At 46.4% G+C, this 27193-nt stretch overlaps 1 long non-coding RNA gene across 1 annotated transcript; it reads left to right on the top strand.

The window, feature by feature from the left end:
• Positions 1 to 251: 251 nt before the first annotated feature.
• LOC134370885 (uncharacterized) lies at positions 252 to 8864 on the top strand. The gene is made up of 4 exons (XR_010022683.1): positions 252 to 577; positions 3412 to 3553; positions 4065 to 4123; positions 6392 to 8864. It is a non-coding gene; the product is annotated as an uncharacterized LOC134370885 (long non-coding RNA).
• Positions 8865 to 27193: the final 18329 nt, after the last annotated feature.

The raw sequence follows: 27193 nt of genomic DNA, 5'->3' as shown, positions 1-27193 counted from the left end.
TCCCAGGGTCCCAGGGGCAGCCATGGTGACCTTCCTCCCCCAGACCCGCCCCTGAGGGGGGCTCGCGCCCGCCGAGCCAACGCCCTCCCCGCTGCCCCGCCCCGCGCGCGGCCGTCCAATCCACGGCTGCGCCTTGTGAGCGTCACATTGGCGCAGTCGCGGCCCCGCCCCTGGACGACCCCGTGGAGGCCCCGCCCCACCGCCCCGTCGTTGCCACCTTGCGTGTTTCCGGTTCCGGCGCGGAGGCCGGCCTGAGCCGCATCTTCCGAAGAAGGCAGGGATCGCAGTGGGGTGGGGTGGCCCGGGGCGTGGGGCGCGCCGGGGGCGGGTGCGGTTCCGCCGGTGCCGTGTGCGCTCCACGGGCCCTAACTCAGTACTGGGCCCGCCGCGGGCCTGACCCCGCCCTCGGAAGCCCCGCCCCGGACACGCTGTAGGGGGTTTCCACGGTGATGGCAGAGAAACCTGAACTGCCTCAGGACCACTGCCGAGTCCCCCGCCTTCCGCCGTCCTCTAGCTGCTCGGAGGAACGACCGAGGTGGCGGGCGTGAGAGCAGGAGCGTGGCGACTCGGACCCCAGGTGGGCAGCCGGGTGGCGGGCTTGAGGTGAAGGGTCGCACACCAGGGACCGAGCGGGGACTGGGCCCACTGTGGGTGGGGACCGCGGGGCTGGGATCTGGGGAAAGGCAGGCGGGGTCCGAGGTGGAGGGCTTCACATTCGGGACTGAGCGGGGGGACTGGGCCTTTTGGGGATGGGGACCTCAGGACTGGGATTTCGGGTTGGGGAGGCGGGGTCCGAGGGGAGGAACTCCACACCCTGGGTCGAGCAGTGACTGGGTCTCCTGGTGCCTGTATCAGGGACTTCAGCGTCCGCAGATTTTGGTATCCCAGGGAGGTCCTGGAACCAGTCTCCCACGGATACCTAGGGACGACTAACCAATCGTTGAAGGAAAGAACGATAGACTTGAGTTAAAAATTCTAAACTCCAATTAGTTTTCTCCTGACTATATGCTCCTTCTTTTACAAAAATCTTTACATACCATAAATAGGAGAAATTCCTATCGCACTGACTCTCCTTATAAGTCTAATTCTAGATGTACCCGTCTCAAAGTTGCAAAGATGATCCATCATTGACGTCTCCCTTCTTCCAGTTGAGGCCCCTGTTCTGTTTTGTAGTATTTGATTAGAATACTGCTATCCGGTAGAGTAGTGATATGAACGGCAAATATATGTTTTCTATCTTTATCACATTTTTGTTTGATATCACATATTGTAAATTAACCCTTTTAAAGTGTGTAATTCATAAGTTTTTAATGTGTTCACAAAGTTGTGAAACCATCACCACTATCTAATTCCGTAATGTTTTCTTTTGTGGAAACATCTTGCATTCCTGGGATAAATCCCACTTGGTCATGATGTACGCAATTGAGTTTGGTATTTTGCAGTATTTTGGGAGGGGAATTTTTCATATTTATTCATAAGTCTCTAGTATTCTTGTGCTGTCTTTGGTTTTGATAGCAGGTATTAGTTTGCCAGGGCTGCCAAAGTCCCACAGACTGGTGGCTTAAACAATGGAAAGTTATTTTCTCACAGTTCTGGAGGCTAGAAGTCTAAGATCAAGGTGTTAACAGGGTTGATTCCTTCTGAGACAGGAGAAATAACGAAGATTAGGGATTTCAGAAGGAGTAAAAGACACAGATGTAGGCAAGAAAAGAGACGAAGGGAATTTTCCTGGCTTAAGATAAGCTCAACTCTGTAGTTTCCATCAGGATATCTAAAAAGACACATCCCAAGCATATGTTGGTAAGACTCCTAATTTTAAAGTATAGAGAAAACTGATTTGGAAAAAGTATCTCCTTCAAATTCTGTCTTTCCCCCATTACTTCTTTTGTCTCTCTCTCTGTCTCTTTTGAGATATTTCTTCCACTTGATTTCCAGGCCACTTTCACTGCTATTTTAGAAATTCAAAACTCAATAATTTGTAGTACCAGAAAGTTTTTTGTTCTCTAATGGAGTATTTGAAAGTGCCCATTTTTTTTTTTCCATGTTAAAATATCTATGGCTCTGTCCAGCTCTGTTGTTCCCTGAAACCTGCCTAAGTCTAACAAGTGGTGGATTCACTATGGGTGCTACAGCCCCTCTCCTGTATGTTGTCACGTTCCCTTCCTCATCTGAGTTCTGTTCTCAACTTCCCCAGGGCAGAATGCTGTGGTCCCCTGAGCAGCAAACATGGCCAGCTGTGCAGCACCTGATTAGGTGTCAGTTTTCCATGGAAGCTTCAGGAGGAAGCCCCATTTTACCCTTCCTGAGGGATGTGTTCATGTACCCCAACAGCCCATAATTCTGTCACACCTAAAATAAGTATAAATGAAACCAAGGCCCCATAAGGATTTCTCTTAAAAGTGTTCTCTTTCCTCCTGGTATCTGTTTATATACCTTCTGTATGTTTGAGGGTTATGAATCAGAGCTGAATCTCCTTCCTGTTCTCCTGCTTTCCAAATCAGCCTTTTGAAACAAAGGCATTCCAACGAAAGGCCAAGCTGATTATTAACCTGTACTCTTGCTTAGAAAAGATTGTGTTAGACATGCACTTTAGTCAAGATTCTGAGTTGCATACTTTAAATTTCCAGTGATTCTTAGCTAAGGTCCTTGTTTTTGAGTTTTCCAGCTTCCAGATAACATTAAGGACTTGAGGCTCACCAGACCACTGACCACAGACCCCTTGACGCCAAGAACCCTGTTCATCATGGAACCCTGACCTCTGACCCAAGCCAGCTGCAGACCCTGTGATCCCCCCTTCACTACTTCCCTGCACATACCTGCATTTCTTTTATCCCTTTAAAAACCATAAATTTTAGTCAGTTATGAGGTGTCCTGACATTGTTGCTCTGCTCACCCATTCTCCCATAATAAAATCTTTCTTCCCGGCACTATTCTTGTCTCTCTGATTGGCTCTTGGTGCGAGGAGCAACCGAACTCCATTAGAACTCTTTGGCTGGTTACATAAATTTCTAGTCAGTGTTCAAATATCTCCTATTCACAATGTATATCGACAAAATAAAATTTAAAAAAAAACCAAAAAAACAAAAAACAAATATCTCCTATTGTCCTGTGAATGTTTACCAGCTTGTTTGAATCAAGAGTCAAGTAGGTCCCATGCATCGTGAATCTGATATATTCCTTAAATTCTTCTAATCGATGAGTGCCATGGGTTCTGGGGAGCTCACACCGGGGTTACTCTTCCCATTCGCCACAAGAAGTCCCTCCACCCAACACCCCCTCTCCCAGGCAACTCCTCATGCCCTCACCCCCTCGCAGTCCCAGAACTCCCCTCCTCTCTGTTCCCTGCTTTCTGCCACAACGCCAGCGACGACGCTTCCACCCTTCACCGGGCCACTCGAATTTCCATTTCAGGTGCAGAACAAACGGAGCACGCACTTGGGCTTTCCCCAGAGCCCTCTGCGTTGTTAAGCCTCGGGTGGAATTGGGGGTTGTGTGGCTGTGAGCCGTGGCGCCTGCTGGATGAAAACAGAAATCAGTCCTGCTCTCTGCGGTGGTAAGTCTTAGAGCGAAAAAGTCCACAACAAAGTCCCAAGGCCACAGCCCCCATGGGGTTTGGTTTCAGGGTGGAACTTTGTGAGCAATTAAGACACTTGCAGTTCCTGGTTGTATGCCTTAAAATACACTTACAAAATGAAGGGTGGAGTGGGCTCCTGGTGAAAATGCTCGAAGGGCCTCTCCAGACCACAAAGGTGTATAGGAGGGTGAAGCCCTGGTCCCACTTAGAGTTCTCTGTATAGAAACTCAGGAATTGAGCAAGTCTCATCAAGGCAAGTGGGGTGTTTCCCTCCTGTCATCCTCTGTATTATCCTGTGCATAGATTGAGGGTGGACCTAGTGTGAGATTTAATTGTGTGAACCTAGGAGTTTAAAGGACCTCCCAAGAGCTGCACTCAGTTCTTTCCTGGAGGAGCTTGGAGCCCAGCCCCAGCCCCAGGGACCAACCACCTCGCTCTGATGAATGTGGGGGATCTGAGGTCACTTAGCGAATATTGCTCTGTTTTTTAGGACAATTCATTACCTACCAGAGTGTCTCCCACTGAAGGTATCCGCAGTTGTTCTTTAAGGTGAGCTATTTTAACAAAAATCATTTTTCTGTTATTTATCTTTGATTTGTTATATTCAAGCAGATAGAAATTTTCTTACAAGTCCAAAGTAAAAAAAAAATTGTCATTAGCTTTAAATCTAACTTGGAGCAGGACTCCACAGCACTCTTCTTTTAGTTTTAGTTAAAGAAACCTATTAGGACTATTTCTTTCTTTCTTTTTTTTTTTTTAAAGATGACCGGTAAGGGGATCTTAACCCTTGACTTGGTGTTGTGAGCACCACGCTCAGCCAGTGAGCAAACCGGCCATCCGTATATGGGATCCGAACCCGGGGCCTTGGTGTTCTCAGCACCACACTCTCCCGAGTGAGCCATGGGCCGGCCCCAATTAGGACTATTTCTGAAGTAAAAATAAGCAATAAATGTTCTAAGTGTAGATATGAGTTTTGGAAAAGAATGCTTTCTTCACCTTGCCTTCAGAGAGGAAATGACTTTGTTTCTGAAACAAAATATTCTGTTGTGTACGTTATTAGTAGCAGGCATTATAAGTCTCACATGAAGTGTTTGTGTTCTTTCGTGCTTCTTGCATGTTCTTTTCAGCCAAGCTAGGCTGCTGCATTCTTACAGAAGGTGTTGACCGCACATGGCCAGCAGTTAATCCCTTGCTAATCTTGTACCTGCTGTGCCTGGCCTGTGCTGAGGGTGGGGTCCCAGTGGCCAACAAAACAGTAACCCCAGTGGGCTCTTAGTGTGTTTTTGAAGACTTTTTTTTTCCTCTCATTTGTTTGAAGACCACTTTTAAACAAATCACAGCAAGAGTGCTGTGGGGGTATAGAGCCATGAGATTTCCTTTGTGAGGAAAGGGAAGACCTTTTGGAGAGGTGGTGTATTGATCTGAGACTTGAAGGATTAGCCGGGTTTACCTAGATGGAAAGTTGGGCAGAGTGTGTTTGGAGAGAGAATTACCATGTGCATCAGCCTTGTGTGTTAAACGCGTGTCACATCCCTGAGGGAGCAGAGAACCTGGCCCATTCTAGGCACCCAGGAGAAAAAAGGACGAAGGAAGTGATGTGAGCTAGACAGCAGTGTTGCAGCCTAAAGTCAGCCAGGCCTAAGGACCCCATTAGTCCTGTGGTCCTTGTTCTGAGGCCAGTAGGAAGCCACTGAGCACTTGAGAGAGGACAATGACACATATTTCACAAGAACAGTTACTTGAGCTATGGATCAGGTAGCAATAAGGGCTAGCATTTATGCTTGGAGAACTTTAAACGTGAGATAAAGGTAACTTGGAATAGATTGCTTCCACTAGAATTAGAAAGAAACATGAGGAAATGAAAAGGACCTGAAAAAATAGAAGGTTATGAGAGAAACACAGAAGGAAATGACAATTAGCTAATTCACATTACAGAGGAAGGAACTGTTGCGCTCCTACTCTGCCAGGCAGTATGTTAAGGACTGAGCTTAGGGCTCTGAGAAACCTCTGTTGTTGAGGAAGTCAAGAGGCAATGAATAGGATTTAGGGGTGAGGGCCCTGTGGAGATTGGGGTCACCCCAGAGAGTTGATGATTAGATTGGATTTGAAGGAGCAGTTCAGGAATTACTTCAGTTTCCTTCTAGAGCCTCTGGGTGCAGGTGAAGTCATTCATGCTGCAGTTGGAAAGCTGTAAGAAGAAAAGTGCTGAGTTCATTGCGGTACAGAGGAGGAGCTGTGGAGTAGAGTTGTATATACCAGTCTAGGCCTCAGGCAGCCTGAGGTTGGAAACATGGGTGTCCTGAGCCCGGATGATCATGGAGTCCCAGGGAACAGGTGGAGTGACCTTGAAGAGGACTGGGCCCAAGCCCAGTGATTCCCTACAGAGAGTGGTTGAGGAAGGACTCTGAGAAAGAGTGCCTAAGGAATTCACTGGAAAACCAAGAGAGAGTTGCATCATAGGAGTGAAGTGGGGAGAGGGTTTCTGGAAAGGAATGGTTCAATCCTGTTGTGGGAACAAGTAAGATGAAAATAAGAAAACATTTGCTCTCTTTCTTGCCATGGCGATCCTTGATGTATAGTAGGATCATGCCCTTTTAAGGGTGAGGAGTGGAACTGACAGTAGAGGCCCTCTGATGAGATTTTACTGAAGGGAAAAGGAAATTAGCATGTAGCTGGAGGCAAGGTAAGCACTGGGAGGGTATATATGAAGATTCTTCAGAAAGTTAATGGAAAATGCGTATTATGAAAAAACTGTACGTGGGTTTCAAAATGTTGCACCACAGTGAACTCATACTAACTTGTTACATGTCTGAACAGGATCCAGTTTGTGGCACTAAGAAGGAAAGACATCAGTGGAAAGGAGCCCCTATCAGAGCAACATGAATTCTGCTAAAATTGAAGCAAGGAGAAACATCAAATTTATGGTGAAGCTTGGGTGGAAGAACGGTGAAATCATTGATGCTTTACGAAAAGTTTATGGGGATAACGCCCCAGAGAAATCAGAGGTTCACAAATGGATAACTCATTTTAAGGAGGGACGAGACCATTTTGAAGATGAAGCCCACAGCAGCAGACCATCCACATCAATTTGTGAGGAAAAAAATTAATCTTGTTCCTGCCCTAATTAAAGTTGAGCAAAGTTTCCAGTCAGTGGGTAGCAAAACTGTTGTGCCCAGATCAGCTGCAGATAAGAGCAGAGCTTTGAATAGAAATTTAAACAAGTGGGATCAAGATCCTGATGCATTTTCGAAGAATTGTAACAAGATGAATACAGTATCCTGAAGGCACAGCACAGTCAAAGCCATGGCTACCAAGAGGTGGAAGTTGTCCAGTCAAAGCAAAAGTGGACTGTTCAAGAGCAAAGGTCATGGCAACAGTTTTTTGGGATGCTCAAAGCATTTTGCTTGTTGACTTTCAGGAGGGTGAAAGAATGATAATGTGCTTATTATTAGAGTGTTTTGAGAAAGACAAGTTTAGCGGAAAAACACCTGAGAAAGCTTCACCAGAGTCCTTCTCCACCACGACAATGGTCCCGCTCATTCTTCTCATCAAACAAGGGCAGTTTTATGACAGTTTAAATGGGAAATCATTATGCATCCACCTTACAGTCCTGATTTGGCTCCTTCTGACTTTTTTTTCCTCATCTTAAAAAAATCTTTAAAGGGCACTGATTTTTCTTCAGTTAATAATGTAAAAAAGAGTGCATTGACATGGTTAAATTCCAGGACCCTCAGTTTATTTCTTCAGCCAGGAAGGACATTGGTATTGAACAACAATAACTACGATGGCTTCCAGTGCTTTGATACCTTAAATGCGTGGCCTTCTGGCTGGGCATCTGTGATTTCACATTGTTGGAACATTCATCGTATCCCTGGGGGTTGTATCTCTCTGTAAGTTTGCTGCAGCTGAGCCAAGAAAGAAAGAATGTGAATGCAGATTTCTACAGGATTATGATTCCATGAAAGATTTTGAGGTGAGGAAGGCTGGTGTCTTTCAGAGTGCAAAGTGGCTTTGGAACGCAAAGACTTTCTTTGGATTTTTATAAAAGTTTGTCACGCTGTGTTTCTGAACATGTGGGTGAAGAAATAGTTTCTCTTGATAAATGAACAATTAACAACAAAATTCCCAGGACCCTTAATTCTTTAGGCAGGGATTAAATGGCTGATGTCATTGCTTACAAATTTGTCTTGAACTTCATGGAGCTTATGTTGAGAAATAAAATTTATATATATATTTTTTTTTCATTCTATTTTTCCATGAACTTTTTGTAGTCCCCTTGTATGGCCACAGATACGGAGACAGCGAGTTCAAGTCCACCACCAGCCACTGCGTCCACATGAGAGGGCTGCCATACAAAGCGACTGAGGACAACATCTACAACTTCTCTCCACTCAACCCTGTGAGAGTCCACATTGAGATCGGCCCTGATGGAAGAGTGACAGGCAAAGCAGATGCTGAGTTTGCCACTCACAAAGAAGCCGTGGCAGCTATGTCCAAAGACAGGGCCAACGTGCAGCATAGATAAATAGAACTTTTTGAATTCGACGACAATGGGAGCTAGCAACGGGGCTTACAGCAGACAGGTGATGGAAGGCATGGGGGTGTCCGCAGCCCAGGCCTCCTACAGCGGCCTGGAGAGCCCGGCGGTGAGTGGCTGTTAACGGGACCAGCTACAGTGGTCAGAACAGCATGGATGGATACGACTAGCTTTGTAGGGGCGTTGGAGTTATTACAGTCAAATTTTCACAGGCAGCCAATGAGCAGTGAAGAGCAGTTCTAACTCTAGAGGAAGCTGGGGGACCCATTTCGCACCATGAGTTTGTGAAATCTGGATTAAAAGATTACCTCCTGAGTGTTTTCTCATGCAGGCTTTTCTTCTAGCATATGATAGTGTGTAAGCTAAAACTATTTTCAGCTTTTTTCAATGAACATTTTGGTGGTAGTCTTCAGTGATGTTGTCTGAGTTAAAAAAGTTTAAGTATGTTAAATGTGGATTTTTCACACTGCATCACAGTGAACACTTTGGGGAGATGTGCTTTTTTGGAAAACTCAAAGGTGCTAGATCCCCAGTTCAAAGACAGACTTTTCTCATGTTGGTTCATTCTCGTTTGTATTTTCATTTAAAATCTTTTAGGTTAAGTTTAAGCTTTTAAAAGTTAGATTTGAGAATTGAGGCACAATACTAATACTGTAGGAATTGGTGAGGCCTTGACTTAATAGCTCTCTTTGTACTGTGATTTCCTTTGGGTGTATTTTGCTAAGCGAAACATTAAATTTTCTGTTAACTAAATTTTTTCTTAAAAGAATTTTTCACAATGACTGGCATAGACTGTCTACTCAGCAAAAGGTAGCAAAACGAGTGGGTGGTGGCAGGGAATTCATTTTAATTCTACTATACACAGTGTGAACCTAAAAATGATTTAAACTTTCAGTCCTTAGCAAAAAAAAAAAAAACGACTTAGTATATCAAATCTATATTCTCCCTCTTATTCATACAATGAAGCTAAAATAAAAGACTAAAAAAAAGAGTTAAATATATGAATGGTGGAAATGGTGGCCAAAAGCGCATCCTGGGAAGTATGAAATAGAAGCACACAGCCCTAGCCACCACCCGTGACTTCTTTGCACTGTGGTTGTAAACCATGTCTTCTTTTTTTTTTTTTTTTGAAATGTATGGATATTTCTATAGGATACATTGCTGCATTAGCAGTGACAGGTTATTATAGGATATGCACATTCTCAAGCTCATGACTCGTTTCCAAGTTGATACTAAAAAATTGCTATCCACTTAGTAGTGGAAAACAATGTCCAAATTCCAGGCAGCTCTACACACAGCATATTACCATAATTTAAGCTTATAATGTACACTAAATAAAACCACCAAGACTTGTGAATGGAGATTGTTTAAAAAGCATCTTTATTTTCCCACCGTCTTTGATAGCCATGCGGTGTAACCTAGATGTCTTAGTCTTAACAATTTGAAGCTCTTCATCTGGTATCTATTCCTGCTTTTACAGAGAAAATGCTCTTGGATAAACACCTGAGGGTTTTATTAAAAATTAATCCTGGGTAGACTAGAGTCTTACTCCAGACTTTTGTGGCTTTACTGGGCTTCATGTACCCTGCTTACCTGCCACCTTACCTCCAGGGTTTTGCATCCACAGATGGCCTGACGCAAAGACAGCAAGTTGCCCAAGGGATGCCGGAGGTGCAGGGACACAGGTAGGATGCAGATGTGCTGGGAAGACTGGGCATCTCAGGGAATTCTGAGGAGAAGGGCTGGAACCATGCCCAGTTCCAGACCATGTGTGCAGGGTCTCTGCTCATCCCTTGGGCCCCTCAAGCTCTGAGTTTCCAGCAACAGAGGGAAGCAGAGGCCCACAGGTTGTGAGGGAGACCCAAAAATACAGGTCCAGTTCTACCCGAGAGCTTAGAAAACTACACTGGAGGGGCAAGATGCTGTGGCCATCAGAGTCAGGGTGGAGCAGTGGAGGATAGCACCCACCCCCTAGAAGTCCTGTGCTGCACTGGTGGAAGGAGTGGGCTCCGGGAACCTGGGATGGGAGATGGGAGGGCGTGTGCTAGAAGACCTGAACTCCAAGGTGACCCTGAAATCTCTGGGCCAGCTACAGTGGGCCCCTCTCTTGACCACGCCAAGTCCTCTCGAGGTGGTTCCTGAGACGATGGGTGCCCTGCTCACAGTTGGCCCCAAGTCTTATCTGTGAGCCAGATCCAGCCTGCCACCAGTTTTTGTATGGCCCACAAGCTAAGAATGGTCTTTGCAGATTCATCAGTTTGCAGACTGAGAACTCCAATTAAACAACACATAATTTCCTGCAAAAGAACTGCATTATCAATAGCCCCATTGTACAAAAAGTTGTACTTATTTCAAAAAATGTTTTACCAATAAAAAATGTGAAAACATGAATTTTGCCTCTTGGCCTGCAGCACCTGAAATATTTATCTGGCCCCTTAAAAGTTTGCTGGCCCCTGTTGCAGAAAACTAGTTTTAGGACTGAGCAGGGCACAGAGGAGGAGTACCTATTACAAGAGGAATGGATTTGTTACCAAAAAAGCTTTGGTGCCTGATTAATCTTTATGGACAGGACCTGTACTGCATGAGGGGGTCTTGAGGATGCTGCAGGAGGGTTGAGTATAAAACTGGGCAATATTGGGCATCTCCTGTGAGTCAAGATTGCAATTCTGAGCAAAATGCTCAGTGTGTCCTAGTCTGGAGTCAACTGGAAGCTTGGAGACAAGGGCTCATGGGAAGGGGATGGTAGGTACTAAGAAGGATTGGAGGACTCAGGTGGGCATGCAAGCAAAGATGGAGCGTGTAAGGCCAGAGCAAACACCAGCTGCAAATGTCCCCTGGAAGGGCCCCAGTATACTAGGCTAAATTGTGGAGGAATGTGCTAGTGTGAGGCCCAGCATCTAGGGAAGCTTCACGGAAGCTGTCCTCTCTCAGCCAGGGTTAGCAACTGGGAAAAAGAGGGTTGAAAGGATTCCAGAAGATAAGACCGGGTGGTGGTGCTCACCAGAGGCCGGGCAAGTGAGTGCTGTGATGGGCAGTGAGGGTCCTGGGCCAGCCTGGATCTGTGGTGAAAGCAACACACGAGGATAACTACCGAGACTATGGCTAGGCTCAAGTAGCCAAAGAGGGGAAAGAGCCAGAAACAGGAAGGTGATGTTGGCCGTTTTTTATTGACCGTCAGGATATCATTTATTTCTAGGACAGAACCAGGTCTCAGACCCAGAGGCCATCAAAGAGGCCATCAAGTGAAGTGGAGGAAGGGCCCGACAGCATTACACTTGTACACAAGAAATACTCTATAAACCTTGCCCTACAGGGCCAGCAGAGAGGGAATGACCCAAGTCTCTTGAGGGCTGTTGGATACCAGGGGACACAGAATACCATGGTGGCCTCTCTTAAAGTGGGAGCACAGGAAGGCTGGGAGACAAATGGATTCTGGGCCAAGTTGGTCTCCCTGTGGGTCACATGGGATTGCAGACTCTCAGATTATCTCTGAGTTAATGGGAAACGGGTACCCTAGGCAGCTGACCCCACACTAGGTGCCTGGCTTGTGAAGTTAAGAGCTACACAGGTAGGAAAGGCCGAGAGGAACCCCTCAGATGGCGCTCCCCATCCAAGACAGCAAATGAGGACAGGTGCTGTAAAGTGTGTGCATCCTCTGAGGTTAGGGCCACACATGGAGACAAAAGGCAAGTGTCCTATGCCCTGTTAAGTTGCCCATCTGCCCATAGCAAAAACCACAGGGATCCTGACAGATGATAGTGGATGACCCAGAATGTAACCAAGCCTTCGCCCCAGTCACGGCTGCAATCATTACCAGCATAGATTCACAAGACTGGGATGGTTAGGAAGCTACTGACCTAGAGAACACATTCTTTTCAATCAGCACAAGTAGATTAAAAAACCTTTTATCTCCTCATTACTAGGACAGAAAATCACACTCCCTGTCCTTCTCCAGTGTTCTGTGAACTCTCCCGTTCTCTGTTATGGCAGAGTCTAAGGGACATTGATTACCTGGCGATGATCCACTCTACTGGTGACCTGCTAATTGGACTTGGTGGAGAGGAAGCAATAGGGACTCTGGATGCCCTAGGAAGACACGCTAGAGGGAGGAAGGAGGCAAGGTATTGCATCTTGCACCTCTTGTCACTAAGAAAGAGGCATAATTTTTGGTACAACGTTTTGGGTTTTGGAGAAAGCTTCTTCAAAATTTGAAAATACTCCTGCCCAATCATCAGGTGACCAGGAGTTTGCAGGGTTCTGCCTGCTGCACTGCCATGTGCTACAAATGACAGAGCAGGTCCCATCATACAGGCGCCTGTGTTCCTAAATGCCTCTACAAACCCATGGTGCTCTGAATCAAGGCCATGGCTTCTGCAGGAGAGAGCTAGTTTCTGTTCAAGTAGCAGCTCCTGAGCACTAGTGAGCTGAGCAGACACTGGCTCAGAGCCTGGGAGACGAGGCCACCCTGGACTGAGACTGCCCTCGTGGTCTGGGCTGGCAGGTGCACCCAGTCAGGAGGCCGTCTCAGGCTTCTCCATTGTGCTTTCAGTTTCTGTGTGAAAAGTCTTACACACATCATTAGATTGGTTTCTAGAAATTTGATTGTGTTATACTGTATATGGTGTCTCTTATTTCACTTAATGAGAGTTTGTTGCTGGGAATAGAAGTAGAAGAGATTTTTTAATAAAGACCTTTATGGCCTTGATAAGTTCACTTTTCTAATAATTTAAACATAGGTTCTGTGTATTTTCTACATTCAAAAGCATGTCATTTGCAAATAATGACAGTTTTATTAATTTTTCTAATCCTAATGTGTATACTTCTTTCTTGCCTTATTGCTCACTCTTAGATGAGTTTACTTTTTTTCATTAGAAAATGTGGTGCTGAACAAAGTTGGGGTTAGAGGCATCCTTCCTTGTGTTCTTCCCAACTTCAGCAAAAAAGCTTTCAGTAGTTCTTAGTTAATGTGCTTGTTGGGGCTGGCCAGTTAGCTCAGTTACAGCACAGCCTTATAACCCCAAGGTCATGGGTCCTGATCCCTGGCCAGCCACACACACACACACACACACACACACACACACACACACACACACACACACTCTCTCTCTCTCTCTCAATGTATATATATGCTTATTGTTTTTAAAGTAGAAAAGTTTGTTTACTTCAGGTTTAGTATGCTTATTTTTTAAATCGTTAATGAAAATTGAATTTTACTTAATGCATTTTCTTCCTTATATTGTCTTGATGTTTCTTCTTATCTTTCAGTTCAGTAATTCTCTTCAGCTAAGTCTAATTTGTTGTTACACATCAGGTATGTTCATATCTTCAGTTAAGAACTTCTAGTTCTGAAAGTTCCATTTAATTACTTTATGTGATACAGTAGTTTTTTTTGTTTTTTTTTGGCGGCTGGCCAGTTTGGGAATCTAAACCCATGACCTTGGTGTTACGAGGTTGTGCTCTAACCAACTGAGCTCACCGGCCAGCCTAATGTAGTATCTTTGATTGAGACTATTTTACCCACTTATTCGTACACAGGTAAGGGGTACAGCATGTTGTTTCAGTACATGCCTCTGCTGCACAATGATTCACTCAGGGCAGACAGCATGGTCTTGTACCCATTAGTCCACCACTTCCCTCCCCTTCCATCTCTGGGAACCATTATTCTACTCTCTACTTCAATGAGAACCACTTTTTTTCCTTTTTTTTAGATTCCACCTATGAGTGATGTCATGTGGTATTTGTCTTTTTGTCCTTGTCTTATACTGCACTAGTTTCTTAGGGCACTGTTACTACTAACTGGGTGGCTTAAAATGACAGAAATTTATTTTCTCACTTATGGAAGCAAGAAGTCAAAATCAAGGTGTCAGCAGGCCTTCCTGTCTCTGAAGTCTCTGGAGAAGACTCTATCCTCGCCTCTTCCTAGCTCCTGATGGCTGCCAGCAATCCCTGACGTTCTTTGCCTTACGGGGGTGGCATCATTCCAGTCTCTGCCTCTATTGTCACATGACCTTCTCCCCCGTCCGAATTTCCTTCTTCTAAGGACACTAATCAGTGGATTAGGGCCGATCCAAATCCAGTATGACCTCATCTTAACATGATTATATCTGCAAAGTCTCTATTTCCAAATCAGGTTACGTTCACAGGTACTGGGCTATGATTTCAAGTCAGAAAAAAAAGACCTTTCCTCAGTCCTCTCCTTCAGGTTCCAAAACAACAGCCTGAGTTCTGGTCCCAAACTCAGGAGGCCAACTCCCAGGTACAAGAGGGAAAAGATGGGCTGAATGACTATCAAACTTTCAGCCTTGACTGTTTCTGAGTGCTGGATTAGAAATTATTCTGCTTTCTGCGTGAGATTTCTCTCTATGTTCAAGTTTTCTGTAACAAGCATGAAAGATGTTTGCAATAAAAAAAAAGATGTTTGCAATCAGAAAAAAAATATAAGATTTTTAAAGTAAAACTGGGGGCAGGGATATGTAACCACTGAACAGGCATCACTGGGCTCTCTTGGATAGTGCCAAATACCAGAAAGGCACCAGAGCCCAGCCCTTCAACAACATGGCTCAGGAGCAAGACGACCTGGTTTGAGGCTGTCCGTGTACCTTGTTAGCCTGCGAGAATTTGTGGACACCTCTGCCTCCTCTCATGCACAGAGGGGATAATAAGAGTCCCCATCTCATAGGTTGCTGAGAAAATGAATTGGCTTAACATGTGTGAAATGTTTATAATGGTGTATGTCACATAAGTGCTCCAGTATGTGGAAATTATCCTTTGCTTCTCTACTTTTTTCACTGGACAGCCTGCATCTGGGAGGATGACAAGGGGAGGAATTGTCACTGATATCATCCTTGGCGGGGGCAAGGGGGGGACTTAAGGTCCAGAGAAGGGGTCCTTGAGACACAGGGAGTTATCCCAGAAAGGGAAGTCTGGAAAGACACTTCATCCCATGGCTCCCTATCCCTGTCTGTACTCCGAGGAGGGAAAGAGAGGAGAGCTTGTCACCTTAGGGATCCGGAACTCACCTCCAGGGCTTAGTCTCATCTGTCTGGGGCTGACACTGACTCCATTCTGCAGCGTCCCATGCCCCAGGCGCTGCCCCCATCACGGTCCCTGACTTCTCCCACCCCCCTATTAACCCAGGTCCCGAGACGTCCTCCACACCACAGGGCCAAGCCTGTAATCAATTGGACGTCAGGCTTATTGACTCATGGCGACGAGGAAGCCGCACACCGGGCACTGTGGGGTGTCCCACCCCCGGGTGGTTGCTTATAGGACGGGGGAACTGTGGGATCCCTTCAGGAGTTCACAGGAAGCAGCGTTCTCAGCCTGGAAACAGAGCAGGGCTGCGTGTAACAGGCTGCAGCACGCCGCGGACGCGCTGTGTCCAGATCCACTCCTCCCATGCTGGGCGCCCAGGGCGGAAGTCGAGGCGGCATCTGGTGCCAGTGACTTACGTCGGCCAGGCAAGGGTGGGCTTTCATGCTTACTGATGGGATTTCAAACAGCACAGCTCCGACAGTCTGCCATTGCGGAGCCCGGGTTTCCCAGCAAGTCAGAAGGCAGCACACTGCTTCCTGTCACCTTTGCGGCTGGCTTCCTCCATGTCTGTCACTCCGGACTTCACTTCTTAGGTGGAGCTCAGTTTTTACTTTCTCAAAAGCAGCCACTCACAGCAGCGTCCTCCCTTGTCCAACGAGGAGGGGGACTGTGCACCCCTCTGCCCGGGACGAAAATGCTTGTTGGGATGCCACCTTGTGCAGCAGTGCCGGGTGGCCTCCCCTGTGCACGTGGCTCTGGTGTAAACACAACAGCCTCACAGAGGGGAAAATGGTTGTCCCTGCAGTGCCCGCACCAGCCGCCTCTTTGATTCTATCGCGTACATTCCAGTCACGCTGACTTTCCTGGGGTCCTCACCAAGCAGCGAGGCCACTGTCCCCTCGGGTCGTCGGCATGCACTGTTCCCTCTACCAGGGCCATGAGTGGCTGCCTCCTCTCACCGTTTGCCTTTGAGGACTGGGCTCAGATGCCACCTCTCGACCCGACCACCCCACCCAGTGCTACTCAGGCACTGGCCACGACAGCATGTTCTGCTGCAAATGCTGGGGCCTTACAGGTCTTACGTCACCAGCAGACAGGTGATAAGTCCCTGAGGCTCCCCGACTACAGCGGCTGGACTTTCACTCTCACTCGACGGCAGCCTGCACCCTCCCTCATGCCCACCTGTAAGTGTCCTGCTTCAAAGGCCAGGAGCAGACAGTTGAGTCTGATTTTTACCCTCAGGGCCCCTGCTCTGACCTCTGACCCACCCCACAAGTTCAGACAAGTGCAGGTGGGGGTGTCCAGACCCAAAGACTAGGACACATCATACCGCTCAGAGGACGTGGCCCCACTCTGCAGTGTGAAGGGAGGGTTTGGAGCAGTGCACCATTAGAGATAGATGCCTTGAAGCAACACCGAGATGGAGTGGTTGTCCCATCAGCCCAGATCCCGGCCTCAGATTGGGAGCCACTGCCTGGCAAGGAGAAGGCAGACATTTGCCGCCTGCCCCACCCCAGGGTCTCTGCTGTACGCTAGCCTTTGCTGAGGCAGCGCTGGGCTGGCAGGGCTAGCAGGGTGGCTCAGTTAGTTCCACCCTGAGCAGCGCTGCAGGAGGGATGGCCAGTGAGGTGAGAGAGGCACTTTTATCTCTCCTCCCCTGGTGCGGTACAGGACATTGTCAGCGAGTGGAATTTGGAAACAGGAAGGCACTGGGATTTGCACAGACCACTTTTTGCTTATAAAATGCACCATGAATAGCTTCTTGGGATGTAGTTCTTACTGGGGTCTCACAGGACATTACCTGGGGCAGGGGGTCCCATGGGTTGGTCTGAGGGTTAAATAGTGGGATGGGTCAGTGAAGGAATTACTGTGTTTCTTGGGTTGTGTGAGCCATAGAGACCACTCACAGAGTCTGGTGGGGTCTCAGCAGAAGGCGAGCCTATAGGGAGTCCATCTAGGTTACAGGATGTTGTGGGCACCTGAGTCATCAGGACTTCTAGGGCCCCTAGGCAAGGGGTGGAATTTTAAGGTCTTTTGACATAAACTTGCAGGTCTCACATGGTGAATGGGTCACTGTGGGGCTCACTGGAGTTGGAGCCATGGGAGATGGGGGGACTGGGATCAATTACAAGGGCATTCTCAAAAGTGAGAACCGCGAGTGGACCTCTAGACACACAGGAGGTCATGGGGAGCGTCAGCAATCCAGGGGAAATCCCTCCCCATCTCTCCCAGCAGGCCACAGAGTACCACAAGACCACAGAAGGGAGCTGTTCGTCCAGCTTGATTTATAAAACGGTTTTGGACAGCCTCCTGATCAGAAGGGGGCCTAAGGACCTTTGGAGAGAATGGCCATCCTGGAGGGAAAGCCCCCCCAGTGGGGAGGAAGCAGCAGGGGTCAGCGATGGGCGTCCCTCAGAGCTCGTCCTGTTCTCAGTAGGTTGTGGCAGAGCCTGTGGAGAGGGGGGTCCAGTCCTCACAGGCAGGTCTCTGCCCAGACATCCCCTCAGCCCTGCAGAAGCCCATCTCACCTGGAGTGATGACGGGGGTGGCTCTCTCAGGTAAGGGGCTAGAGAAAGGACCACATCACACTAACATCAGGTTATCAGGAGGACCCCCCCTCCCGTTCCCCCGGGGGCACGCCTCCGTGCTATGCTTCCCTGGTCACTTCATAGACTCCCAAGGGTCAGAGCTTCTGTTGATTTGGGAATTCCACCACAAGCCCAGGGAGCAGCCAGGAGGCCGCCCTCGCCTGCAACTTGCGGGACAGAGTTGGCTCAGCAGGGGGTGCACACAGTAGAGCCCTGCCTTACCCGAGCTGCTGCTGGCGCCGGCATTTGCATTTGCCACCTAGGAGAGGAAGCGTGGGTCCGCGTGGGGCCAGGGCGCGTTGTCCCGCCGTCCCCGCCCCGCCCCGTCCCCCGCGCCGGCCGCCACTCACTCAGCGCCACGGCGACTCCGGCCACGCACACGAGCCCCGCGAAGATCACGCCGCCCAGCTGCAGGCTGTCCCAGTCTGCGGGGGCACGGACAGTGAGCTCCCGCCCGCCCGGGCCGTGCAGACGAGCCCGCCCGCCACGCGCGCGCATTCCTGGCGGTGGGGACAGCGCGCCCGCGAACGCACGCCCCATACGGTGTCTGGCGGGGACAAACGCTAGGAAGAAGAGTGTGGGAGAGCCCCGCAGAAGAAGGGCTTCAAAGGCTGACCAAGGAACGCTTTTCTGCAAGGTGGCGTTTGGGCTGAGGCCGGGGAGGTGAGGGGAAGGAGGGAGACCGGGTGAGGTCCGTAAGCCTTTCTTAATACCCCACGGGCGCCCTCGTGCCTGGCTGGAGAGACCTCCTGGTGGTTCGTTCCCCCGACCCGCTCTGTCTACACTGGGCTCCACACCAGCCCTCACCAACTTGCCTGGTGAAGAGGTCCAGGATAAGGCAAGTGTGGGGCATGGGGGATATCAGCTCTTACCATAGTAGAAGGGACTGTCTTTATCTGCAGGAAAGAAAGAATAAGGACCAAAACCAGGATACAGGATGTGGGGTCTCAGAGGGGAAATGGGAGCGGGCTGTCTGGGGCCCACTCACCAGACAGGTCATTGGCCTCCAGGGCAGGCAGGCTTGCTGGGAGAAGAGGAAGTGGGTGGCAGTCCTGACCCTGGTGTCCAAAGGAGCCAGTCGGCAGGAACCCAGCCCCGAGACGTTGGGGAGGTGACCCTGGGGCCACCAATTCTCTTCCCCATTCCACCCCCCCCCCACCCAGATGGCCTGGGATGTTTCCTCCCACCCGAGGCCTCTGCCCCACTCCAGCCCTTCCTGTTTCTCCGGCTTCCTGCTAGTCTCTGAGTGGGAAGGTTCCTGCCAGAGCCTGGTGGCTGCTCTGCGTCCTGCAGAAACAGTGAGCATTTTTCTTCTCATGCCACAGACAGTTATCATTTTCCACCGTTCAATTACTCAGGAATCATTAGGACAATTTTTGCAATATCCACATTCTACCTGTATTATCGTTTCCTCAATGTTTCTCTTTAGATTGACAGTTTAAATGAAATACATTTATTGGACACCAGGCCTCCTTTGGGAGATGCTGCCTGATCTTCACTGCTTTGGTGGGTGGGGCTGGGAGGACTCACCTGCCAGCAAGAGAAGGGCCCGGAGCACTCCCTCCATGTCACCTAATCAGCAAGAGGGACAAAACGAGGTGGCTGTAGGAGAGGTATAGACCCCATTTGTTTATGGGGTGGTGTTGGGAAAGTGACTACTTTGTGTTCTCACCTAGAGATGATAGAAGTAACTGATACTAGTTAAGTGCTTAGACTAGTGCCTGCATGTGCCATAGAAAGCTTTGTTAAAATCTTTAAGAACCTACCCATTCCCACCCATGAGGAAGATACTATTATCATCTCTAATTCATAGGAAAAAAATAAAGGGGGGCTCAGGGAGGTGTAAGTAGCTGTTATTCTAAATCGGGGCTTGGAGCTGGCCTTCTACACCCACACAAGGGCGCTGGTTATCAGGCTCTGGGCTATTGTTCACAAAGGTCTAGGCCTGGGGTGGCCAGTCTGGCACCCTCAGGCTGAATTCCCAGATAGCCTCCACAAAGGCATTCGGAGCCCCGGCACCCAGGTGTGAAGGCTGCAGAGGAGCAAGCCGCTGATCCCCAGGGGGAGGGAGCACCTGCCAGGACCTCCCCCACAGCCCCCACGAAGGGCCGTGCTCCTGGCAGCCCCCGATTCCACTCTCAGAGTACAGACCTCAACTGGCTGGAGACGCCTGGTGTGCGGGACCTTTCTCTCCTCTCTCCTTCTGGGTGGTAACTACCCACAACCCTATTTACTTGTCCCTGGGGTGGCTGAGTCCTAGAGCTCTAGCGATCAGTCCTCCCTCCCAGCTTTCTGCATATTGTCACCTGCAGGCAGGCTAGTGTTAAGTGTTCAATACTAAAGTCAGCTCTGGCCTCCTAATGAGGTCACAGATTCAGGCTAAGCCAGCTGGGCTCCAGTCCCCTCCCTGCCAGCCAGTTACCAGCTGTGTGACTCAGTGGGTTACTTAACCTCTCTGTGCTTCAGTATCCAGTAAACAAGGATAACCATAATAATGGCAAGCACATATGGTTGTGACAGCCGAATTAAACGAACTACTATTTGTCAGGCCTAAGAACCATGCCTGAAACAGAGTAAGGCTAGGCCTGTGAACCAAACTGACTCCATTTTCCCTGCAGAGGACACTTTATTACTTTTCCACTACTCAGTTATGAGACCCCCCAGGGCAAATGATTATGACATGGGCTGCCCTGACAAAATAGACTAAGATAAGAGAGGAAACAGATATTTACTGAGTTGCAAAACCCCTCCCCAAGGCTGGTTTATTATAATTCTAAAAGTTACAGATTAACCTTAAGACCCCTTTAGGAATTCTCACCTGTGCACAAAGCATCAAGGTGAGTGCTACAATGATGAACACCACTGCCATTTTGGACCTACTGAGCATGCACCCATGATGCAACCAGGAAGAACAGAATGGACAACCTCCAGTGGCGCTGGCCTATACCCCTTAACTCCTTTCCCTATAAAAGACCCTGAACAGCTCCCCTGGGGGGCTAGCTTTACTGTCACTACCCCCCTTATGCATAAGTCTATCTCCTCTTTTAATAAAGCTTTACCTGCTTTACTGTTGGGTACATTGTTTATTTCTATGACTTTGGAATTGGAGAGCCTAATTTAATCACTGGCAAAAATTGGAAATCTTTGGAGACCAGAGGAGACTCTAGCTGCAAGAGGCAAGTGGCCACTGGGACTATTTTGCTGCTGCTGGTAGATCTCTCCTGGAGTCCCTGGCCTAAATTCTGACAAGGCAATGCTTTATTCTCTTTACCTTTTCTGATTTTTTGAGCCCTCTTCTGCTGTTTGGTTGGATTGTATCCACTACTATGTAGGTGCACCCTGGAGGGCTCCTGGCTATGCTTTGTTTCTCTGATTGAAATCTAGCTGATACTTTTCTTCTTTATGCTGAAAACAGTGGGGAGAACTGCTTTTATCAATTACTGTTAATGGAATAGGTTGGCTCCACCAATTGGGACTATGCTAAACTGGACCCTGCTGCTCCTCTTTTCTCTTTGTTTGTCTGCTTGGTTAGACATTTAGTTGAGTACCGGTAATTTGAATAAATCTTCCGATCCTTGCACCAACTTTTGGACTTTCAGGTCATTTGTTTAATGTGACAGGGCAAGCCCAGCCTGACCTGTTGGTAACATGCCTAGCACACAGTAGGCACTAAACACCTGTTCCAGTAAATACCTGCATAAATAAACACATGGATCCTTTTGCTAGGGGGCAGGGACTATTCACTGGCTGCTCCTGGATGTGGGGGTTTGTGGCTGCCAGCAGCCTCCAAAACTGGCTCCCTTCATCCTTCATTGATCCCTTTCTATCCCTTTCGCCCACAGAGTTCCTGGATTATGAGGGTCTCACCTCCAGTCCATATATCCTTTAGCCAAGGCCTAGCTTGCTTCCCCCCAGCCCCCAATTCACCTTTCACATGACAGTGGTCACAAAGCAGGAAGTCTCCAATCCCCAGGAGGCTGCTGTCGCCAATTCTCTGTTCTCAGAACCCCCAAACAGCCCTCCATTCCTCAGGATCCTTGGGCACTCACTGCCCCTTCCTCATGCTGGCCCCTGGCCCTCCCCCACCCCCCTTAAGCCTGGAAGCCCCGCAGTGCTGAGAGCTCACCTGAGCCGGTGGCAGAGAGCAGGTCTGAGGGGGCCATCCAGGTCGGTTCCAGCTCTTTAAACCCAGCGGCCCCGCCCCAGGTGGCAAAACCAACAGGCTGGAGGGGACTGGTCAGACTCCTGCAACTCCTGCAGCTCCCTCCCCACTGCACGCTGCAGGAGACAGCCAGAGGCTGCCACACCCAGCGGAGCCCAGCTCGGGTCCTAGGCCTGCTGAGCTGAGGTGCTGGGGTGGGGGGCCGGGCCTCAGACCCTCCCTGAAGTTGGGCTTTCAGCTTCTTTTTTTTTTTTTTCCTTAATTTTATTTTGTCAATATACATTGTATTTGATTATTGTTGCCCCTTACCAAAACCCCCCTCCCTCCTGCCTCTCCCCCCTCCCACTCAACAATGTCCTTCCTGTTTGCTTGTCGTATCAACTTCAAGGAGTTGTAATTGTTATGTCTTCTTCCCCACGCCCCCGCTTTTTTGTGTGTGTGTGTGTGAATTGATTTATTTATTTTTAGCTCCCACCAATAAGTGAGAACATGTGGTATTTCTCTTTCTGTGCCTGACTTGTTTCACTTAATATAATTCTCTCAAGGTCCATCCACGTTGTTGCAAATGGCAGTATTTCATTTGTTTTTATAGCTGAGTAGTATTCCATTGTGTAGATGTACCACATTCTCCGTATCCACTCATCTGATGATGGACATTTGGGCTGGTTCCAACTCTTGGCTATTGTAAAGAGTGCTGCGATGAACATTGGGGAACAGGTATACCTTCGACTTGATGATTTCCATTCCTCTGGGTATATTCCCAACAGTGGGATAGCTGGGTCGTATGGTAGATCTATCTGCAATTGTTTGAGGAACCTCCATACCATTTTCCATAGAGGCTGCACCATTTTGCAGTCCCACCAACAATGTATGAGAGTTCCTTTTTCTCTGCAACCTCGCCAACATTTATTGTTCAGTCTTTTGGATTTTAGCCATCCTAACTGGGGTGAGATGGTATCTCAGTGTGGTTTTGATTTGCATTTCCCAGATGCCGAGTGATGTTGAGCATCTTCTCATATGTCTGTTGGCCATTTGTATATCTTCCTTAGAGAAATGTCTACTTAGCTCTTTTGCCCATTTTTTAATTGGGTTGCTTGTTTTTTTTCTTGTAAAGTTGTTTGAGTTCCTTGTATATTCTGGATATTAATCCTTTGTCAGATGTATATTTTGCAAATATTTTCTCCCACTCTGTTGGTTGTCTTTTAACTCTGTTAATTGTTTCTTTTGCCATGCAGAAGCTCTTTAGTTTGATATAATCCCATTTGTTTATTTTTCCTTCGGTTGCCCGTGCTTTTGGGGTCGTATTCATGAAGTCTGTGTCCAGTCTTATTTCCTGAAATGTCTCTCCTATGTTTTCTTTAAGAAGTTTTATTGTTTCAGGGTGTATGTTTAATTCTTTAATCCATTTTGAGTTGACTTTAGTGTATGGTGAAAGGTATGGGTCTAGTTTCATTCTCCTGCATATTGATATTCCGTTATCCCAGCACCATTTGCTAAAGAGGCAATCTCTTCCCCAGTGAATAGGCTTGGTGCCTTTGTCAAAGATCACATGGCTGTAGGTGTGTGGGTTGATTTCTGGATTCTCTGTTCTATTCCATTGATCAGTGTGTCTGTTTTTATGCCAGTACCGTACTGTTTTGGTTATTATAGCTTTGGAGTATAGTTTAAAGTCAGGTAGTGTTATGCCTCCAGCTTTATTTTTTTTGCTCAGCGTTGCTTTGGCTATGCGTGGTCTTTTGTTATTCCATATTAATGTCTGGATAGTTCTTTCCATTTCTGAGAAAAATGTCATTGGAATTTTGATGGGGATTGCATTAAATTTGTATATCACTTTGGGTAGTATGGACATTTTCACTATGTTGATTCTTCCAATCCAAGAGCATGGGATATCTTTCCATCTTCTTGTATCCTCTCTAATTTCTCTCAGCAGTGGTTTGTAGTTCTCATGACAGAGATTTTTCACCTCCTTGGTTAACTCAATTCCTAAGTATTTTATTTTTTTGGTGACTATTGTAAATGGGCAGGCTTTCTTGATTTCTCTTTCTGCATGTTCACTATTGGAGAATATAAATGCTGCTGATTTTTGTGTTGATTTTGTATCCTGCTACTGTGCTGAAATCACTTATCACCTCCAAGAGTTTTTTTGTAGAGGCTTTAGGCTGTTCGATATATAGGATCATGTCATCTGCAAACAGGGACAGTTTGCCTTCATCTTTTCCAATCTGGATGCCCTTTATTTCCTTCTCTTCTCTGATTGCTCTGGCTAGTACTTCCAACACTATGTTGAGTAGGAGTGGTGAGAGTGGGCATCCTTGTCTAGTTCCTGTTCTTAAAGGAAAAGCTTTCAGCTTTTCCCCATTCAGGATGATATTGGCAGTGGGTTTATCATATATGGCTTTAATTATGTTGAGATACTTTCCATCTATACCTAACTTATAGAGGGTCTTTGTCATGAATGAGTGTTGAATTTTATCAAATGCTTTTTCAGCATCTATAGAGATGATCATATGGTCCTTGTGTTTGATTTTATTAATATGGTGTATCACATTTATTGATTTGCGTATGTTGAACCAACCTTGCATCCCTGGGATGAATCCCACTTGATCGTGATGAATAATTTTACTTATGTGTTGCTGTATTCTGTCTGCTAGTATTTTATTGAGGATTTTTGCATCTATATTCATCAAGGATATCGGCCTGTAGTTTTCTTTTTTGGTTATATCTTTACCTGGTTTTGGTATCAGGATGATGTTTGCTTCATAGAATGAGTTTGGGAGATTTGCGTCTGTTTCAATCTTTTGGAATAGTTTGTACAGAATCAGTGCCAATTCCTCTTTGAATGTTTGGTAAAATTCTGCTGTGAATCCATCTGGTCCTGGGCTTTTCTTTGTTGGGAGCTTTCTGATAACAGCTTCAATCTCCTTTATTGTTATTGGTCTGTTCAGATTTTCTTCATCTTCATGGCTCAGTTTTGGGAGCTTGTGTGTGTCCAGAAATTTATCCATTTCCTCCAGATTTTCAAACTTGTTGGCGTATAGTTGTTTATAGTAGTCTCTAATGATTCCTTGTATTTCAGATGAATCAGTTGTAATATCACCTTTTTCATTTCTAATTTTTGTTATTTGAATCTTCTCCCTTCTTTTTTTGTTAGCCATGCTAATTGTTTGTCAATTTTATTTATCTTTTCAAAAAACCAACAATTTGATTCATTGATCTTTTGTATTGTTTTTTGGGTTTCAATTTCATTCAGTTCTGCTCTGATCTTAATGATTTCTTTCCGTCTGCTAACTTTAGGTTTGGATTGTTCTTGTTTTTCTAGATCTTTAAGGTGAAGTGTTAGGTTGTTCACTTGCCATCTTTCCATTCTTCTGAGGTGAGCATTTAATGCAATAAATTTCCCCCTTAATACTGCTTTTGCAGTATCCCAGGTTTTGGTATGATGTATCATTATTTTCATTAGATTCAATAAAATTTTTTGATTTCCTGCTTGATTTCTTCTTGGACCCATATGTCATTAAGTAGAATGCTGTTTAATTTCCATGTGTTTGTATAGTTTCCAGAATTTCGTTTGTTATTGATTTCTAGTTTTAATCCATTATGTTCTGAGAAAATACATGGGATAATTCCAATTTTATTGAATTTGTTGAGACTTGATGTATGACCTAATATGTGATCTATCCTGGAGAATGAGCCATGTGCTGATGAGAAGAATGAATATTGTGAGGTTGTTGGATGGAACGTTCTGTAGATATCTGCCAATTCCAATTGGTCTAGAGTATTGTTTAGATCTTGTGTTTCTTTACTGATTCTTTTCCTAGATGATCTGTCCAATATTGACAGTGGGGTGTTCAGGTCCCCTGTTATTATAGTATTAGTGTCTATTTCCTTCTTTAGGTCTAATAGAGTTTGTTTTATAAATCTGGCTGCTCCAACATTGGGTGTGTACATATTTATGATTGTTATGTCTTCTTGATGGATCAGTCCTTTTATCATTATGTAGTGTCCCTCATTGTCTCTTTTTATGGTTTTTAGTTTAAAGTCTACTTTGTCATATATAAGAACAGCTACTCAAGCTCGTTTTTCTTTTCTGTTTGCATGGTAAATCTTTTTCCATCCTTTCACTCTTAGTCTCTGTGAGTCTTTATGGGTGAGGTGGGTCTCTTGAAGGCAGCATATAGTTGGGTCCTCCTTTTTAATCCAGTCAGCCAGTCTGTGTCTTTTGATTGGGGACTTTAAGCCTTTTACATTAAGAGTTGTTATTGAAAAGTGTTGATTTATTCCTAGCATTTTATTGATTGTTGTTTGGTTGTCTTAGGTGTCTTTTGTTCCTTGCTTTCTGATTTACTGTTTGTTTTCTGTGTTTGTTGGTTCCTTAGGTTGTAGATAGCCTTTTTGTTTGTTTGTTTTCTCTTCATGAATGCCATTTTTATTATACTAGTGGGTTTAGATTTTTCTTGGGTTTTTATGGCAGTGGTAGTTATTTTTCAGGAACCAAACCCAGTATTCCCTTGAGAATTTCTTGTAAGGGTGGTCGTGTGGTAGTGAACTCCTGCAGTTTTTGTTTGTCTGAGAAATATACTATTTGCCCTTCATTTCGGAAGGATAGCCTTGCAGGGTACAGTATTCTTGGCTGACAATCTCTGTCTTTTAGTATTTTGAATATATCATCCCATTCCTTTCTGGCTTTTAGGGTTTGTGATGAAAAGTCTGATGTTAGCCTGATTGGGGCTCCCTTATAGGTGACTTGACGCTTCTCTCTTGCAGCTTTTAAGATTCTCTCTTTGTCTCTGAGTTTTGCCAATTTGACTATAACATGTCTTGGAGAAGACCTTTTTGGGTTGAATACGTTTGGAGATCATTGAGCTTCCTGGATCTGAAGATCTGTGATTTTTCCTATACCTGGGAAGTTTTCTGCCACTATTTTGTTGAATATGTTTTCAATGCAATCTCCATTTTCCTCCCCTTCTGGAATACCCATGACTCCGATATTTGAGCGCTTAAGGTTGTCTGATATCTCTCTCAGATTTTCTTCAATGCCTTTGATTCTTTTTTCTTTTTTTTTTTGTCTGCTTGTGTTATTTCAAACAGCCCATCTTCAAGTTCAGAGGTTCTCTCTTCAACTTCCACAAGCCTGCTTGTTAAACTCTCCATTGTATTTTTTATTTCGCTGAATAACTTCTTCAGTTCGGCAAGTTCTGCTACATTTTTTTTTCAGGGCATTGATTTCCTTGTACATTTCCTCTTTCAGGTCCTGTATACTTTTCCTCGTTTCATCATGATGTCTAGCTGAGTTTTCT

The sequence above is a fragment of the Cynocephalus volans genome, chromosome 2, assembly GCF_027409185.1.
Source record: "Cynocephalus volans isolate mCynVol1 chromosome 2, mCynVol1.pri, whole genome shotgun sequence".
NCBI lineage: Eukaryota > Metazoa > Chordata > Mammalia > Dermoptera > Cynocephalidae > Cynocephalus > Cynocephalus volans.
The sequence above is the reverse complement of the archived record's forward strand: the minus strand, read 5'-3'. Positions and strand labels throughout refer to the sequence as shown.